This window comes from Echinops telfairi, unplaced genomic scaffold, assembly GCF_000313985.2.
Source record: "Echinops telfairi isolate 266 unplaced genomic scaffold, ASM31398v2 ScPeMD7_60;HRSCAF=208, whole genome shotgun sequence".
In the NCBI taxonomy this organism is placed as follows: Eukaryota; Metazoa; Chordata; class Mammalia; order Afrosoricida; family Tenrecidae; genus Echinops; species Echinops telfairi.
In genome coordinates, this window is record NW_022103958.1 from 43966385 (window position 1) to 43984495 (window position 18111).

At 54.1% G+C, this 18111-nt stretch overlaps 1 protein-coding gene across 2 annotated transcripts in view; it reads left to right on the forward strand.

The window, feature by feature from the left end:
* LMO1 (LIM domain only 1) overlaps nucleotides 1–18111 on the forward strand; it is a 36218-nt gene that overhangs the window by 1023 nt on the left and 17084 nt on the right. The window lies entirely within an intron of this gene.

Genomic DNA, 18111 nt, shown 5'->3' on the forward strand with positions numbered 1-18111 from the left:
CGGGACTCCGGAGCTTGGGGCGCGCGGGCGCGCGGAGGACAGCGCTCGCCCTGGGGTGCCTAGGAGGCAGGGCCAGCCCCATGGGGCCAGCTCGGGAGTCCAGAGGGCGAGAGATCCTCCTGGTCCGCCGCCCCCCTGGCTTGCTGAAAAGGGGCGGGAGTTTGGCCCAGAGGAGGGAAGCGTCCCGCCAACGACCCGCTGCTCTCCTGCAGGGAGGCCCCAGGGTGGCATGGACTCCGCGTGGCCAAGGGTCTCCGTTCGCCCCAGGGGACCGCGGGGGGATAGGTCAAAACTGAAGGGCCCACGACTGCAGGAACTCACCAGCAGGTGGTCCCACAGACCTCCAAAGTCTTCCTGGAGTGAAGGGCCCTGCCGTGAATGTTCTGGAAAGCCCTGGAGAGAGAGGGCATGCCAACTCTGTTGAGGGCTAAAAGCAACCGTTGCCATTCGGCCTAGACACAGAACGTGGGTTCCCCAGCTGCCCCCACCCCTCCTGCCCTGTACACATGGCTTGTGTGGTTTGTGGAGGCTGTCTTTGGTATTTGGGGGAATTCTGTGAATAGTTGTCAGCACCCACGCTGCTGCCTGCTTCCTGCCCCTGGCAGAGAACTGAAAGGGTGGCTTGACATGAGTCCCCTCAGACCTCTGACCTTTGACTCTCGAGCCCCTGCTGGGTCTGTGCTCTCTGCTTGTAGGGTCCTTGGTGCCTGGAATCCAGGCACTTGGTGAGAACTGGAAGTTGTGACTTGCTCAAGGTCACGTCAGATGTTCGCTTTGCTGCCATCACATGCTGGGGTCCCTGGCATCCCAAGCCAGTCAGAGACACCAGCAGGGAGGGATCTCTTCAAGTGTCTGGTCTAGAGGTGAAATGTGGGGGAGCCCTGTGGCTGGTCCCCATTTGTCAGCATGAAAGAAGAGAGGGAACTGGATGCCCAAAGAGGCCATTTGTCTGCTGCAATCTGGCCGGGGTGTGACAATTATCTTTAGCATGCGCTTCTCTGTTCATGGACCCTTCCCCTGGAGCCCGGGGCTGGCTCCCCGCTCCGGCAGTGGAGGTGGGCTCTGAAAGGGTTAGACTGGTGTCATTTTCTCAAGTGCAAAAGAGTAAAAGGAGTATGGGGTCAGGTCAGACAGGGATGGGGGAGGTCTGCCTTCTGCCCCTTCCTGTCACCAATGCCCAGCGTTGTCCTGGACCAGTCATGCCACATCAGAATTTCACTTCACCTGTGAGGCTGGCTCAGAGTCCTGCCTAGGCACCTGGAGGTGTGCCATTCTGAGAAGCATGCCACAGGCTCACTCCCCACTGGCCCACTTTCTCCCTGCCTTCCTGAGAGGAGGCAGGAATTTGGCCCAGGGGAGGGAAGTGTCCCGCCAGAGACTGGCAGCTCTCCTGCAGGGAGGCCCCAGGGTGGCATGGACTCACCATGGCAGGGCCTCACTGTGCCCCAGGGAAGGTCAGAGTCTAGAAGACCCCGGCCCTTTCATATCATGTGGTCACCGTGAGCTCTGCCCCAGTCCCTGGACCTAGCTCTCTGTACAGTCTGAGATTTCAGACAAACCCTCAGAGGAAATGGGTTTCTGAGGGCCATGTCAGCCAGTCTCCTGCCTCCAGGCTGTAGTGCACCTGTCACCCTGGCTGATCATATTTGTTTTCTCTGTTCTCCATCCGATCTAAATACTAGGGTGCCCACTCTGTCAATGCCACTGAGCTCCGGGCCCCATAGCAATCCGAGACAGGTGGCTGGGACACTGAGCAGCCATCAGAGTCTTGTCCTGCCCCGTCTGGAGCTGCCCTTCAACTGCCGTAAATTCACCTCTCACTCCCCATTAGAGCAGGGCTGCTGAGAGCTTTGAAGGTGGTACCTTCAACCTCGGGAGAGAGGGGCCACTCACTAGCTCCTTCCAACCCTCTGCCCCAACTTCTCCCTGAGCACTCCTGTCCTTTCAGCAGGTGGTCGCCAGGCCTGGGCAGCCCGCGCCCCCAGCACTGTCAAGGGCTGCGTTTCTCAGGGCTGTAGCCTAGTGCCCTTTGTCTCGAGGCAGCCGGGACTCGGGGCTCCCATTAATCACCCCACCGCCTTCCCCCCACCTGACCACATCTTGTCGGAAGGGCTGGGGCCTCTGGTTGAAGTCGGGTCGGCCAGCTGCCGAGGACCAAAGCTTCTGCTCTGGTGGACCACAGGGCTTTCATGTTGAACTTCTGAAAGATAATAAAATATCAATCGCTTTGCCGTAGCAACGGGTTTAAGAGACTTTGTGAAGTATTGAATCGTCAGGGAAAAAAAATTTTTTTTTTTGCTTTTAAGCACAGTGCATTATTAATAAAGTAATCCATTAGGTTGAGCCGTGAAGGGTCACCACAGAGATGGCAAGATCTGTTTCGCGAATGGTTAAACTTTGGGTTTTAAGATTAATTGCTTTCATTTGGATGCTTGCTCTTGGCCTAGCCATCTGCACTTTACTGGAACTCCGGGTCTGGGATTTGTGAACGTGGTCGAGCCTGCCTGTCAGTGAAACAGAGTCCCGCTCCAACTTTCCGCAGGAACAGCCCCCCTTCCCTGGCTTGGGTGACCCATGTATTTTCCAGGGAAGGGAGGGAGCTTCTACCCTGAACCCCAAAAGGCCATTTGTGCACTCAGCTGTGTTTGAAGAGGCCCACGAAGAAGAGCAGACAGCACTGGCACCCCTCAGACAGGGAAGGGCCTTGGGCTATGGGGACCAGGTGGGCAAGGGTGCTGAGTTAAGGCTGCTGATGCCAGAGAAGGGGAGGTTCTGAGGTGAGCTACCTCTGCAGAGGTCCAGCAGGAAGGCTGGCGTGTCCATAGGAACTGAATGCCAGACATGATTCCTCGAGTATTTTTAATAAGGGAAGATACCTAAGGAGAGTGGAGCTGGACCAAGGAGACCAGACAGCGGAGTCTTCAATTGTTAATGACTGCTCTGAGCGTGCTGCCCCAGCTGACCAGTGGGTCTGCGAGGGCAGGCATTTCTTGGGCTATGCTCTGGCACTGACTAGCCCTTACTTGCTTACCAGTGGGGCTTATAGGATATGTCCTCCTGCTCTGGACCACAGGGCCTCTTGAATGGCACATCTGGGGGAATATAGCAGGGACCTCCCTGGTCCTGAAGCTTGGCCCATCCCACTGAGTGTGTCCCTGGGAGGCTGGCAGAGGGAGACCAGGCTTAGCACCCACCACCTGGTGCCTGGAAGGGCAGCCTCCATCCTGGTTTGGTCCCTAGTGCACCCACCCGGCCCCCTTCTGCAACAAAGCCCGCAGGGTTGCGAATGAGGCATCACAAATCTCCAGGAGCATGCATAGCCTCCTCCCCTCCTGCCTACCCAAACTCACCCAGGCAGAGAGAATGCAGAGCCGGGTCCCCCCCAGCCCCTCCCAGAGCCCTGGGTAAAGAAGCAGGTGCCCACCTCTGTTCCCCACTCTTCCATACATTTGCCCACACCGAGCACTAGGCGGGGGATGGGGAAGCAACATCAATTGGTCTGTCGTCCAGAATCCATGTCTTGCTAATGTACCCAGATTAACTCAACTGTAAATTGTCTCCTTGGATGGCGGTGTCTTGCTAAAAGTTTCCCATATGATTCATGATTTGGATTGCTTTTAACGGCTATTGGCTAAGCAAGCCGGTGACTGTACAAGGTGATGCAATTGGCATTAGCGAGGGAGGCACAGGAGCGTGTAATGCAGTCAATACTGCATTAACTACTGATGCCCAATTACAGGGAGCAGGAGAGAGCCTTTCAGGAGCATTAGGACTGGGGGAAGCTGAGATCACTGGCTGCTGCTCGCCTAAAAGCTTCACCCTTTGAGTGCTGGCGCTCAGTGCTAGCATGGCCACGCGCTTGGCCTCTGCCTTGCTTCCCTGCAGTCTCTCTCCCTGAGCATGTCCCACAAAGATGCTTTTAACACGTAGAACTATGCATTTTCATAGAGCTGGGGTCTGCCGCTCATCCTCTCTTGAGAATTGATTCTCCACTCTACCCCACCACGTGTCCCGGAGTCCGGCCAGGCGGCCGCCCCACTCGCTTCCATTTAAGGAGCCTCTCAGCAGGGCCCATTTGTGAGCGGCACCAAAAAGAGGTCTATTTTAGTTTCTCACCCTTGGAAGAGATGGATGATTGCCAGCGCGGATTGGCAGCAGACCTTCTGTGGCCGTGGATGAAGGTGACAGGAGGCTCAGCCGTAGCCCCGCTTGGGGCCGCTGGACTGAAGACATGCCTGCGGTTGAAAGGGTTGAGCCTTCTGCCCCTCAAAGACAGAGCCGAAGTGGCGCAGCTGGGGGAGCCACCCGAGCCAGGATGGCGTCCTGAGCAGAGTTAGGGGCTCCCTCCAGACCGGCACGGTTCACAGGGCAGAGCTGCTTCCGTGTCGCAGGGGAGGCCAAGGCTGTTATTGGAATCCATCTTGAGGGTCTCCCAGAAATCCTTGACCAGGCACATCATGGGACATTGGAAGAAGTTAGGACCAAAGATGGAGGGAAGGATAGGAGGGCCCCAAGGTGCCAGAGTCCATTTGACGTGCTGCTGCCCCTGCTGTGATGCTAAGTTGTGCAATTGCAATAGGCCACGCTGAGGGAGTTTCTGTTGATTCGCCTGCCTCTGTATCTTCTCAGCTTTACAATGAGGACCACCACGCTGGACTGGCAGGTTTGGCATCCGGATTCAGTGAGGTCAGGCTCACATGCTTGATAGCCGGGAAGCCTCACGCCCAGTCTGTGATACTGTTCCGTGCAGTCCCAGTGGGATCTGACATAGACTTGGCCCTTCTCCACCCTGCTCCCATTTATTCGTTGCTGCCTCTGCGGGGTTGCTGGCCTCACTGTCCACCACTGTCCACAGGCCTAAGATAGCCCGCGTTATGGAAAGAGGTCTCTGAGACGACTTCTTGCAAGAACATTAATTTATTGCAGGAAGGGTGAGACTCAAAGAGGACCTGAGAGTCGCCCAGGGTTATGTGAGGAGTTAGAACCCAGCGCTTCCTCATCTCTTTTGGGTTCTGGACCCAGCTCCTGTGTCTTCTGCTAGGGTTCCAAGGTGTGATAAGGACTGGGGCCACCTGCGTGGGCTTCCCAATCCAGGCCCTGTCCTGTCTGCTGACAACTCAGGGGATATGTTTCTGTCGTCAGTGGTAGGTCCCCCTAGAACAGTGGGTCTCAACCTTCCTAATGCCGTCACCCTTTCATACAGTTCCTCATGTTGTGGTGACCTCCCCCCCCCAACCATAAATTTATTTCATTGCTACTTCATAACTGTAATTTTGCTACTGTTTGTTCAACCCCTAAAGGGATCACGACCTCCAGGTTGAGAACCGCTGTCCTAGAAGGTGAACCTAATTTACCTGGCCTGGAGCCTTCGGAACTGGAGAGGCCCTGGGGGTGTATAGGGCATACAGTCCATCCTACCTGCCTGCCCTGCTTAGAGTTTAGGACATTGAGGCTTGAAGGACTTTCATTAACCCCCAGGCTTGCTTAGTTCTTGGTCTTGTTGGAACGAATCTTCCTAGTGGGTCTGTACTCAGGATGGGACTATACTCATGGAGTGGAGGACTCAACTCATACTGGCTTGCAGGGAATGATTTTGTGCGTCTCCTCTAACTCTGAGTACAGTGCCATGGTGTTGGGAACTTGGAATGGCAGTGTTTATACCATGGCAATTGGCAAACGACAGATCAGGGCTTTCCTCCAGAAGTTAAGTATTTATCAGCACAACACTGGATTGCATTTACCTGGAGATTGGACCTACCTCTTTCTGTTCCACCATCACCATCCTCTCATCTCACTTATCATCTTTGTCCCCATGACAACCAGACTGACCCAGCCTCTGTTATCCGAGTATCCTGCCTGAGATCCGCTGCTCCTTCTGCCACCACGCTAAGCTATGCAAGTCTAACATGTCTACTCTGGTTTGGGTTCCAGGCCCATGCAACGTTGAGGTTGCATGTATCGCTCATGTTGTCCTCTTTGCCTGACATGCCCTCTCCGCGTTGGTTGGCCTTACAGAAACCTGCAAGTGGCCTCAGACCATTCCAGGCCATACTTAAGACCATGTCCACGATGTCTAGCAATAAGCTTCGCACTCAATGGTTGGAGTGGATCTGTTTTGCGTTCTGCCTCGCAGCCGGAGTCCATAGTAGCTAACACACTGAAGGCAAATACATAGGTAATGTGAGAGGGGTGACTGACCTGGTCCAGAGACCCCAGCATGAAGGTCTACAGGGTCAAGTTGGGTAGGTCACAGATCACCCTCCCCTGCATGGTCCCAGAGGGCTTCTTGAGCACCTACTGTCTTCAGGTGTAGCCTGTTGGTGTGACTCAGGACCCTGGGGTGCTAGACCTAGCTGACTGTTGTTTGATTTCAGAGGCTCCATTGGGCCTCAATTCCCTCATCTCTACAGTGGGAGCAACCTAATGTCCTACTTAGCAACCTAATTAGCACCTAATGTCCATAGGAGCACTTGCCAGTGTGGGAGAGATCCTGTTCTCTGCACACAGTAGGTCTCTTTGGCTTTACCCTCTTGGCCTTAGAGGTCCCAGAAGGCACACGAGGCACCGCTTTACTAAACACTTGCTGAAACGTGTTCATGCTATGCCCTTGAATCGATTAGCTGCTGCTGAATAAAACCTTCCCCAGCGCCTTGGCGTCAGAACAATAGGCATCTATTTAACTCGAGAATCTGTGGGTCAGTGATTCAGGCTGGCCTCGGTCGAGTGGTTTTCTGGTCTCGGCTGGGCTCGCTCACGCGCTGTCATGGCAGAAACAGGTTTGAGAGAGAGTGGGAGCCTACAAGGCATCTTGGGACCTAGGCTTGGCCCTGGGACGCGGTGCCCTGCTTCGTTCCATTAGCCAGGATAAGCACCGGCAGTGCAGGTTTCAGGGGTGGGGAATCGGACTCTACTCTTGAAGAGAAGTGAAAAATCACATGGCCAAGGGCTCAGATGCCAGGGCGGGACAGAGAAATGAGGCTGTTTTCCCCGTCAGTCTACCAAAGCGGCTGACCTATGGTTATTGCCATTGTTAGGTGTCACCAAGTGGGTTCCAACCCGCAACAACCCATGCTCTATGGACCGAAACGCCACGCGGTCCTGCGCCGCCCTCACAATTGCTCTTAGGGTAGAGCCCCTTGTTGCAGCCACCGCGTCCATCTCCTTGATGGTCTTCCTCTCTTTCGCTGCCCCGCGACTTTACCAAGCATGATGCCCTGCTCCAGAGACTGGTCTCTCCCATCAACATGTCCAGAGGATCTCATTTAATACGCTTAACAACCTCACACTGCAGCGACTACTATTATTCTCTTACTCATTTTGCAGATGGGAGCACTCTTGTGCCCAGAGATTGAGTGATTGGTCCCAGGTCCCAAGGCCTGCAAGTGCCAGGCTCAGGCTGTGAACCCAGACGGTGTGAGCGCAGGCTCGGCTTGGCGCTCTGCTGGCTCCCTCTTCCAGCTGTCAGACTGGGGGGTGGAGCAGCAGGACCCTGGGCAGAGGTCAGGATGAGGGGTGGACCCAGGGAGAGGGTGGCTGAGGGTGGGGCTAGCCATGTGGGGCGGCCTCAGAGTCTGGCTGGTTTCTCTGTGGCCAAGACTAGGGGGTACCAGAATGCAGTCAGCTTCCACTGCCATCTCCCCCAGTATATCCTCTCTGTCCTGCAACAGGACTGGACACTTTGAGAGGGTGTGAGGCCCCGTGGTCCCCAAAGTTGACTTTAATGTGGGCATGTATGCAGATGTCGCCAGGTGGGAATCCATTGATTGGTTAGCCCCTGCTTCTAACGGGGCAATAAGTGGGCTGGTGAGAGGGCTGTGTACATTCATAAACCAGCTGATTGAAAAGCAATATTTCAGATAAATACAAGCCAGCGATCTATCAGTGGTTGTAATAAAACCCAGGCTTCAGGCTGTGATTTTATTTTGAAATAATAAGAATTGCTTGATTCTTTTTACTTGAGTTACCATGGTAATTCTGGCGTGGAGCAGTGTTATATTGATTTAGAAAGTGGACAGTAATATTTCTTTTGTGTTATTCTGTTTCTAGGCCTTGATTTCTAATTTCCACTTGGAGATTACTTTTATAAATTTCTTAAGTCCTTCCACTTTTTTTTCCACAGTATAATTTTCCTCTCATACGCCGCTCTGTTCTGAGCTTATTGGTTTGCTCTTATTTTAAATTAAACTTGCTGGTTTCAAATATTGAAATGACATCTTTGTCTGTGTCTGTACTTTGGTTTAGCAAAATATTACAGTCTGACGCCTTCTGCTTAATAATTTAAGGGAGGCATTCTGTCGGCCCTCACTGGGTGCTGATAACTTATGACTCAACCAGCGCAGGCCTTAAACTCCTGACATTTTAATATTGTCTGGTGCGAGCAGCTGCCCCTCTGTTCAGAGTCTCGGGGGGTGGGGGTGAGGGTGGGGAAGAGAATTAAAAAAGAAAAACCCTTGAGATACTCCAAAGGGAGTTTACATCATTCAACTTTGCTGGTTGATGCTCGACTTGGTGGAGAAGGGGAGGGAGACCCCCCTGCTCTGGCCTGGGCACCACCTCCCACAGCTGGTACTCACTCCTCTGGCCTTTCCTCTCCCTGAGGCTCTGCAAACCTTGATTCCTGGCCCTTGGGGACAAGTTGCCCTGGAAAGACTGGGTGGGGCTGCAGTGAAAATGTCCAAACGCTCTGATTCTTGGTTTTGCCGTTGGTATAATGTATGGAAGCAGCCTGGGCGAGGAGTGGGTCAGACTGGGTTCAAGACCTGCCTCTGCTGCCTCCAAGTCCCGGTGAGGGGAGTTGATGCTTCAATAGCAAAGGCTCCCAACAGCCAGTTCCTAAGCTCCCCAGGGTCTGGGGGAGGAGCAGGGGAGAAAGCAGAAGGCGTTGTAATTTGAAGAGCGTGCTGGGCTCCACACGCACAACAGGGGGATTGCTCTTTGGAAAGGGAGGGCCTAGAAATACAGCCTCTGAGCTGGAGCTGGCTCTCCCCGCCCAGTTGAGAGCAGGGAAGTGGGAGGGTGGAGGTCCAATGGGAGGCCATGTGGGCATGGGGCTGAGCAGAGGCCTCTGTCCTCTGGGCTCCTGTGCTTTCGACTCTCATTGTAAAGCGAGGGGCTGGGCTTCACCGGAAGCTCATGACTACAAAGGCTGTGGATGGAGATCCATCCTCGGGGACCCCCTCTTCCTGGCCCCTCGTGTGCCTCAGTACAGTGATGTATTAGGGATTTACCAGGGCATGCCACTGCCTCAACGTTGGCAACTTAAGCCAACGCATGTTTCTTATCTTATGGTTTCTGTGGGTCAGGAATCCAGGCGTGTCTTTTCTGGGTCCCCTGCTCCAGGGTCTCTCCAAAGCCACTGTCACAGTGCCCACCGGGGCTGTGGTCTCATCTTAAAAGTCATCTGGGGGAAGGATCCACTTCGAAGCTCAGTAACACAGATGTCGGCAACCTCTGATGCCACGTGGGCAGTTGGTTGGAGGCCACCCTCAGCTCCTGGCCTCATACCTTTGTCCAACATGACAGCTTGCTTCCTCAGAGCCAGCAAGAGACAGCATCTGCTAAGGAAGGGTTTGGCAGCCTTTGAAGAGCCCAAGGCCCGGTGTGACATGACATCATTTTTGCTGTCATCTCTTCTCCAGGGCAATTCCCTAGACCCAGGCCTCACTCCTGGGGAGGGGATTACACAAGGCATGAACACCAAGAGAGGGGTACCTTTGGGAACCCCCATAGAAGATGACCTGGCACGAGAAGTCAGCCTCCAGCCCAGCATGAAAGGCCCCAGGTTCCCAACATTCTAGCTCCCCCCGAAAGCATCAGTCACTGGTTTCATTCCACAGGAGCCCCAAGTCGCTGCCTCCTGGCTCAGCGCACACCAGGAGAGGCCATGGGTGTCTCCAAACCTTTCGCTCCCTCTCCACAGCACCTTGGAAGGCCAGGAGGGCAAACCCTGGCCCATTTTGCAGGGGAGCAGTGGGTGGTGCCCAGAGAGGGGGAGAGAGTTGCCTAGGATCCCATAGCAAGTTAGCATGTGACTTAAGTCAGACGAAAACCAGCCCTCGCCTGAGTGGGAACAGCTGCCTGCCGTGAGGCTGGGGAGGTGGTAGTAAGACACTCCCGGGCTCTTGCTGGCCCGGTGGGTGAAGGGAGGTGGCATTGCTTGTAAACATACACACACGGGCTGGGCATAGGGTGGAGACTGTGGTGCTCCTGTTTGTCACAGATGGTACGTTTGCTATGAGGGCCTGCAGAGGTGCTGTCCGGTGGGATCTGTCACCCTGGCTCCCCCCTCAGCAGTGAGCATATCTGTGGGTGGTAGGGGAGAAGGGTGGTCTTGCTGAGCCAGATTACCTGTATCTACTGGAAGGTGGGCCTCAAGTCCAGGCGGGCATTGTGGATGTGGTGGGGGCAGCCTCTATGAGGTGGCCTTGACAAAGGCCTCTTCAGCACTTCCTCACATGCCCAGAAGCAGTGGCCTAGGACAATGTATCACCAACCTGTATCCTCAGGCCTGTCCCTCCCATGGTCTGGGGTTGGATCTCCCCCTTTATACTCCGAGGACTGCCCGTGCCTTTGTGCTTACTGACACCGGTGTGTGGGGACGTGGCTGCTGATGGGGAAGGGGTGCAGTGAGACCAAGGCCAGCAGAAGGACTGTGTCAGTCTGGGTAGACTAGAGGAACAAATTCATGGACAATCATATGTGTACGGGAAAGAGCTTTATATACAGGAGCCATTGAATATCGAGAAAACATCCCAGCCCCGTCCAGATCAAGTCCATAAGTCCAATATTAGCCCATATGTCCAATACCAATCTATAAAGTCCTCTTCAGACTCACAAAACACATGCAACGACGCCGAATGCAGGAAGATCACAGGCCCGTGGGTGGGAAGCCTTGGGATCCAGTGGTCTTGTCAGCATCTCGGCGCTGGCAGGGGTCTCCACGTGGCTCCTCCAGGTCCAGGGCATAGCTTCGTGCGTCTTGTCAGTAGAGGGTCTCTCAGGGAGTGAGCAGAAAAGAGAAGTGTCTCTCACCTCCAAGGAAGAAATACAGGAGTTCCCAGAATTCTCAGGAGAAGGTCATGCCCACTCAGACCTCATTGTCTCTGACTCGATTGACAGACTAGACTCCACCCCTCCACTCTTAATCCTCTCAAGTCCCAAATTGCCACCAGATTACGTAACTCCCACAGACCCCTCATGAGGTTTCCTTTGCTTCCCTGGGTCTTCTGGGGTCAAGAAAAGTAAGAGTTCCCAGGTGAGAACACTTGTGGCGCTCCCACCCCACCCCCACACAGGTCCCCATGCACTTGGCCTTGTCCCAATGGAATCAGGTGGCTAGGCCCCTGCTCTTCACAGGTGGAGTCTCAACTACAAGGCAGAGATGGGGTACAGCACTGAGGCCCCATACCAGGCTGGATGCAGCCTCTGCTGGGCCACATTTTACCCAGAAAAATGTCTCAGAGCCATTCCGCTGGTGGAGGAAGACGGATGCTTCTCAGAGCGTCAGGCCTGGGGGTCCCCGTCCATAAGGAGAGAGAGCTGGCTGGAGGGCTCAGGCCTCAGGCTATGGCTTTGGTTGCTGGCATCCAGTGCTGTACCCCATCTCTTGGCATGTCAATCAAAGGCTACTTCTTCCAGGCAGCTGCTCTCCCCACAGCCGGAAGCTGTTTCCCATCTTCCAGGTCTCTGCTTGCCAAGGGCCAGGCCTTCCCCCCAAGCACTGTGCTCTGACCTGGTTCAATACGGACCTGCCGCTTGACCTCAAGAATGTTTGCACTCTACTCTTTGCCCCTCAGACTGCTCGCTGAGATCGATGCTAAAGTGCTTCCTCGGTGAGAATGCCGTCTGTAGAATGCTTGCCCTCTCTGTGTGGGGGAAACCCAGGTTTGAGTCCCGCCCCAGGCGCCTTGTACACAGCCACCAGCAGTGTGGCAGTGGTTATAATGCTCCACAAGGTTTCAGCAGGGCTCACAGACTAGGAAGAAAGGCGCTGACATACAGCCAAGGCAGACTTCTGTCCTGTCGTGCACAGTCTCCGTGAATCTCGGGCTGGCTGGATGGCAGCTCCCAACGGCAACCACAGTGAAATGGGGGAAACAAATCTGCAGAAACAATCCAAGAGAAAAAAAATTAAAATAGGTTGAAATAATTAATGCAAAGTAGATCTGGCAAGCAGCGAAGACAGCACCTGGTAAAATATGTTATTGACAAAAAATTGACAGCAGTCTCCAACCTTCCTGATAAAATGTAAATCTGTGAAAGTTGGCTCAGGAAACATCTTCTGGTAGAAATAATTACCGTGAACGGCATCTCAAGAGAGGGAAACGCTCTAATTGTAAGACGTGCTATGAGCCAGCCCTGATCACGGGCCCAAGAGTCAGTCATGAAACAGTTTAGGAATAGAAAGAAGTCCAATAAAGGTTAAAATGGACAGAGGGGGAGGGGAAAGAAATAATTTAACACTTGAAGCAAAAATTAATCCAAGGACTCAATTGACTTAGTGGGCCGCATGAAACATACTTCCTGGCTGAAGCATTCATCCATGTTACTGTACTTCTTATCCAAACGTCAGGGACGGGGGCTCATCCCTCTTGCTGGAGGGGGCTGGTCAATATTTGGTTGTTTAGTGACTAGTGAATGAATGAGTTAATCGCTGAAGGGGCCAGGAGGGGAGCAGAAGGAAGGACGGAGGCCCTGCAAGGGGACGCAGAGCCCTGTGTTTGTGGACTGAGGGCAGGGCAGTGTGGCTGCATCTTACAGCTGGATCGATGTGGCCACGTTGGCGGGAGGTTGCCCCTGACCACATCCCCGTGGGGCTCCAGAGACTGGCTACGAGTTTGGATTTCCTGCTGACGTCAATGGGAGGTCTTGGAGTGCGTTGAGCGCAGGCAAGATTCTTCATGCTCAGATTTACATTGGTTAAGACAGTGGTTCTCAAAAACAAACAAAAACAAACACAAAAGACAGTGGTTCTCAACCTTCCTAATGCTTCGACCCTTTAATACAGTTCCTCCTGTTGTGGTGACCCCCCCAACCATAAAATTATTTTCGTTGCTACTTCATAACTGCAACTGTTATGAATTGTATCTGATATGCAGGATGTATTTTCCTTGTTACAAATTGAACATAATTAAAGCATAGTGATCAATCACAAAACATGTAATTATATATTGTGAAATATTTATTTCTAATTACAAATAAGTGAAATTTTGTTTAGAAGCATGATGTAGCATGGGTGACAGTCTTAATATAACAAGAGTAAACTACATTGCTGCATTTTACAACAGTGTGCGTAAAAAGCCAACATCAGTGCCCAGGTTGAGATAGCTTCTTTCTCACCAGATCAGCATATCTGCACGTGAGCGGACCTGCCTGGAGATGGACGGAGGAGCGATGTCTCGGTTCCTAAGACCAAAGCAACAACCCCTGTGAAAAGGCCGCTCAACCCCCAAGGGGTCGCGACCCACAGGTTGAGAACCACAGGGTTAAGATCTTTGGGGCTACTCTGGGGAGTATAAGTGAGAGGCGGGAAAGGCCATTCATGGTGTGTGATGGCGGGTTCTTTGTTCTGGCCTTTACAGAGTGACCGCTCTCTGTCCCCCTCAGCTGCAGGTTGCCCCAGGTCCCTTGTTCTGTCATGCACTGTTTTCTTCATGACCTGCAGGTGGTCAGGCAGGAGCTTACATGTGGGAGTCGTGCTTGGTCAGGGAGGAGGCACCTGATGTTCAGGAGAGAGATGGAGATGCTCTGGTCTGGCGCTGTGGTCTTGGGAGTGTGGAGGGTTGATTTGAAGTCTGCTGGGGAAGGAGAACCTAGCGGCGAGTTGGGCTGTGATGGACAAGGTCAGCAGTTTGAGACCACCAGCCACTCCTTGGGAGAAAGGCGGGGTTTTCTGCTCTTGTAAAGAGAGTCTCTGAAACTCACAGGGACAATTCTCCCCTGTCCTATCAGGTCACTCAGAGCTGGCATCGACTCGATGGCAGTGAGTTTTTGGTGGGGTGTTTTTGGTGGTTGAGAGAGGAGCCCAGGTGGCATGGTGGGTTGCGTGTTGGGCTGTTAACCACAAGGTCAGCAGTGCCAACCCACCCACCACTCCGAGGGAGGAAGATAAGGCTTTCCATGCCTGCAAAGAGTTAGTCTAACCAGAGTTAGTCCCGTGGGGTCCCAGTGAGTCAGAGTTGACTTAATGGCAGTGTGTTTGTTTTGTGTGGGTGGTTGACATCCTGGCTGGGGTCTCTTAGCTCCAACTCCAGTAGCAGGGCCTAAGCTTCTGGCCAGAACTAGGGCAGAGCCATTGGGCAAGAAGAGCAGAGTCCCCAGCTTCATGTCTGTCCTCACTCACCTTTGTCCTTTCAGGCCCCAACTGCCTTCCTGTACTCCACCCTTCCTCCTTCCTCCAGACTTCCTTCTTGACTCTGCTGCCGGCTGGACCAAGAGCCTGGCTGTCCAGGCTCCCAAAAGAATGAGCCCGTGGGGCCGAAGGCAGACAGGAATGCCCCAGAACTGGGAAAGAGCAGGTTCAGAGCTGCCCAGGCACCTGTGGGCCAGTCCCTGACTCCCTGGCCTCACACCATCTGTCTGTGCAGTGAGGTGGGGGCACACTGTCTCCCAGCCCTCCCACCTGACTAGTTAGCTTTCTCAAATGGACTTTTCATGAAGGCTCCTGATTCTGGCAAGGAGGTCATTCTGGGGTGAATTTTACCCTCCCCTCCAAAATATGTGGGAATCCTAACATCTGTACCTGTAAATAGGACCATTCGGAAATAGAGAGGTTGGGAGTTCAAATCCACCCGCAGTGACACAGAAGAAAGCCCTATGGGGTGCAGCTCTACTCTACACCTATGGGGCCACCAGGGGGTGGGATTGATTCGACAGCCCCTGGTTCATTGCTTTGGGCTTGGTTGGGTTGTTTTTTTGTTCCCTACGGGGCAGCTTCCTGAGGGGACGTCTCATGATGAAGCCATGGAGATCCTTAGAGCTAGGCTTGTGCTTAGTCCAGGAAGTGTATCCATTTACCTCAAGGCCCAGAAATGCCCTTCAAGTGGCCAGAGCTGTCCTGCCCCTTTCCCACCTGGGGAAGACGTGGAGGCAGATCTATCTGCCTCTGCTAAGATGAGGTCTGAGGTGCCACCCCTGCTCAGGTGGGTGCCAGGACTCCGGGGCAGCTGCATGGCCCTGTTGGTGCAGGCTGCCCCTGCTGTCCAGCACGCTTCCTTTCTCTTGCACCCCCTCTCAGATTAGCCTGGGCGGGTAGGGTGCAAGGAGGAACCTCTTGGTTGGGCTGTGGTCCACAAGGGCAGCAGTCCGAAGCTGCCAGCCTCCTCAGGAGAAAGCCCTTCCTCCTTCTTAAAGAGCTACAGTCTGGGAACCCACGGGGCCAGCTCTTCCCTGGCCTGTTGGGTCGCCATGAGCCAGTACTGGCTGGCTGCCAGGGAGCGGGTTTGTTTGTACAGTGCTCCCTCGCCCCAAAGCTTTTCATTTGACCCAAAGGCAGAGACGAAAAGCAGCAGCCTCCGTTCCCCACGTTTGGACCAGGGTTGGCACACCGCGGCCCCAAGTGGCTCACAGCTCCTGACCGAACCTCAGCTGAGGGCAGGACATCCTCACCAGGATGCTATCCATTATGCGCATGCCATCAGGTAGGGCACACTCACGGTCCTGAGAGAGAGAGAGACCCCCTGGGAGAGGGGCCCTGGGCAGCCTGAAGCATGCCGGCTCTACAGAGAGGGCAGTGTCCACAAGGTACTAGAGGCTACGCAAGTTCTGCCAGAGAAAGACCCGGGAGGAGACAGCGGGGACCCAATGACCCAGTGACCCAGAGAAGTGTGCTGGGATGACAGGGCCTGTGTCTCCTGGAGAGCAGGCCTGGAAATATGGGTAGTCAGATTTGGGAGTCGGGGAGGCAAGGGGTCCCCCTGAGCTCTTCCATCTCTGTGGCGCAGCCCATGAGCAGTGGGGTGGCTGGAGCGCTCCTCCCCATGAGGGCTGGCTGCTGGTCATCCCATGCTCTTTCCACCAACCACTGGGCCCTTCTCCTGCCCTCAGTGCTGAACTTCTTAGGAACCGGTTTCTCTTGTTCTCAGAGGGATCTCTGCTCTGTCTTTATATAATAGTTCACGAAAGATACGCTGCACATACCACAAAACTCGCCCCCTTTGAACGGTCCCATCGGTTGAGGTGGGTCTAGTCACAGGCTCCTAGGACCGTCAGCACCGTCTCACTGGAGAACATTGTCGTCACCCCAGAAAGAAACCCCAGGCCCATTAGCAGCTACCCCCAGCCCCTGGGAGCCACTTTTCTGCTTTCTCTCTCCACGAATTTGCCTCTCCTCGACCGTTCCTATAAATGGAGTCAGCTAATAGGTGGCCCTTTGTGACCGGTGTCCTTCCCCTCTCATGTTTTCAGGTTCGGGCACATGGTGGCGTGGATCGGCGCCGCCTCTCTTCCGGTTAGAGTACTTTGTTCATCCTGGTAGGGTAGACCTCAGCTGTGGATCCATTCACCAGGTGACAGACCTCATCCGCTTGTCTCTGTGTGCCTACAGTTAGGAGTGGTGGAGCAGGGAGCCTTCCAGCACCGCTGTGTGGGCATGGCTGCTTCCCATTCTCTGCGGTGGATCCTGAGAAGCAGAATGTCTGGGTCATATGGTAACTCCATGTTTAGAGACGTTTATTTTGAAACTCAAATAAACAGTTCAAGAGTGTTTAGGAGAGAAACTGCCTTTGGTTGCCTGAGTGTGACCTGGCCGGGAGGTTGCTGGCAGGCTGTTCCCTGCTGGGCCCCTGAGGGAAGAAGCCCTTTCTCCTACCAGCGTCCGTTTTCCCATCTATTAAGTGGGGTTCCTCTGAGCCCTGGGAGCACTGAGCATCATTGACGTTTGCATAGTGTGTCAAGATTTGCAGAGCACGCTGCTCCTTTGGGCTGCCCTGGTTCGCTGACAAAGAAACTGAAGCCCAGGAAAGCAAAGGGATTGTATGGGGGCCACATGATGGGTCAGCGGAAGGGCCTGAGCTTGAACCAGACGCCCCTGAGCCCAGGTCTCTGGCCTGAGGCTGGGCGGTGCTACAGAAGCAGGAATAGGGACCTATTCCTTCTGAGCTATGTGACCTTGAGGCAATCACTCTGCTTCTCTGAGCCTCAGTTTACCCACCCATATAATCAAAACAAGAATTCGCCACCTCCTACTGCGGTAATAAGGCTGCCTGGGACGTGTCGGGCACGGTACTGGGCACACAGAGGGTAGAAGCAGTTGGGTTACAGAGTGCACCGGAGAGCTGGGGCCAGTGCACGGTGCTGGGAGCCACGGGTGGGCTTTATGGAAGGGGTAGCACATGGACTGGCCCTGTAGGTGTGCAGAGGCAGACGAAGCCCCCCGGGGCTGCCTGAAGCCAGGAGGGCTTCCAGAGCACTCACCAGTGATCTCCTCTCTTGAGGGGACAGGTGTGGGCAGACCCGGCGCACGCCCCCTCCTTCACCACAGCCTGCGAGGGGGACTTGCACGACTGCCTTAGTTAGCCCGGGTGGTAATAAAACACTTTAAATTTATCGTGACATTTGGATTTAATTAAAAAGTACACACTTAGGGAAGTAGAACATAACGGGGGAGAGAGGCAGGGTGGCTTTTCCCCTCCTTTCTTCCCCAAACTAATTAGCGTTGTATTTTAAATTGTTTATGTGCCGCTAATCATCGTAATAAATCATTTATACTGAAAAAGACACACTCGGCTGTGCCCGCCGCGCGGTTCCGCTCGCCGGGCTCTATCGCGAACAAATTGATCTGGAAGTGAATTTATTAACCACTGGGGAAGAAATCATTAGTGCTTTCTCTAAACATTCCCCAGGTACGCTTTATCGCCGCAGTTTATGCTGTAACTAAAAGGAGCATTACCAGGCCCTGGTTGTAATTTCCTTGCAAACCCGAGCTCCAGGGCGGGCCCGGCCGGGAGTGCCTGCCGTGTCTCCCCTGTGTGGTCCCGAGACCCCTGCCTTCTTTCCCGTGTGCTCCTTTTTCCAGGAGGGGTGCCCCCGGAGGCTGCCCCAGCTCCATTGTCCCTCGCCCACGACTGCGATGGGCTTCAAACCTTCACACAGTCTCAAGACGGTGGCTGAACG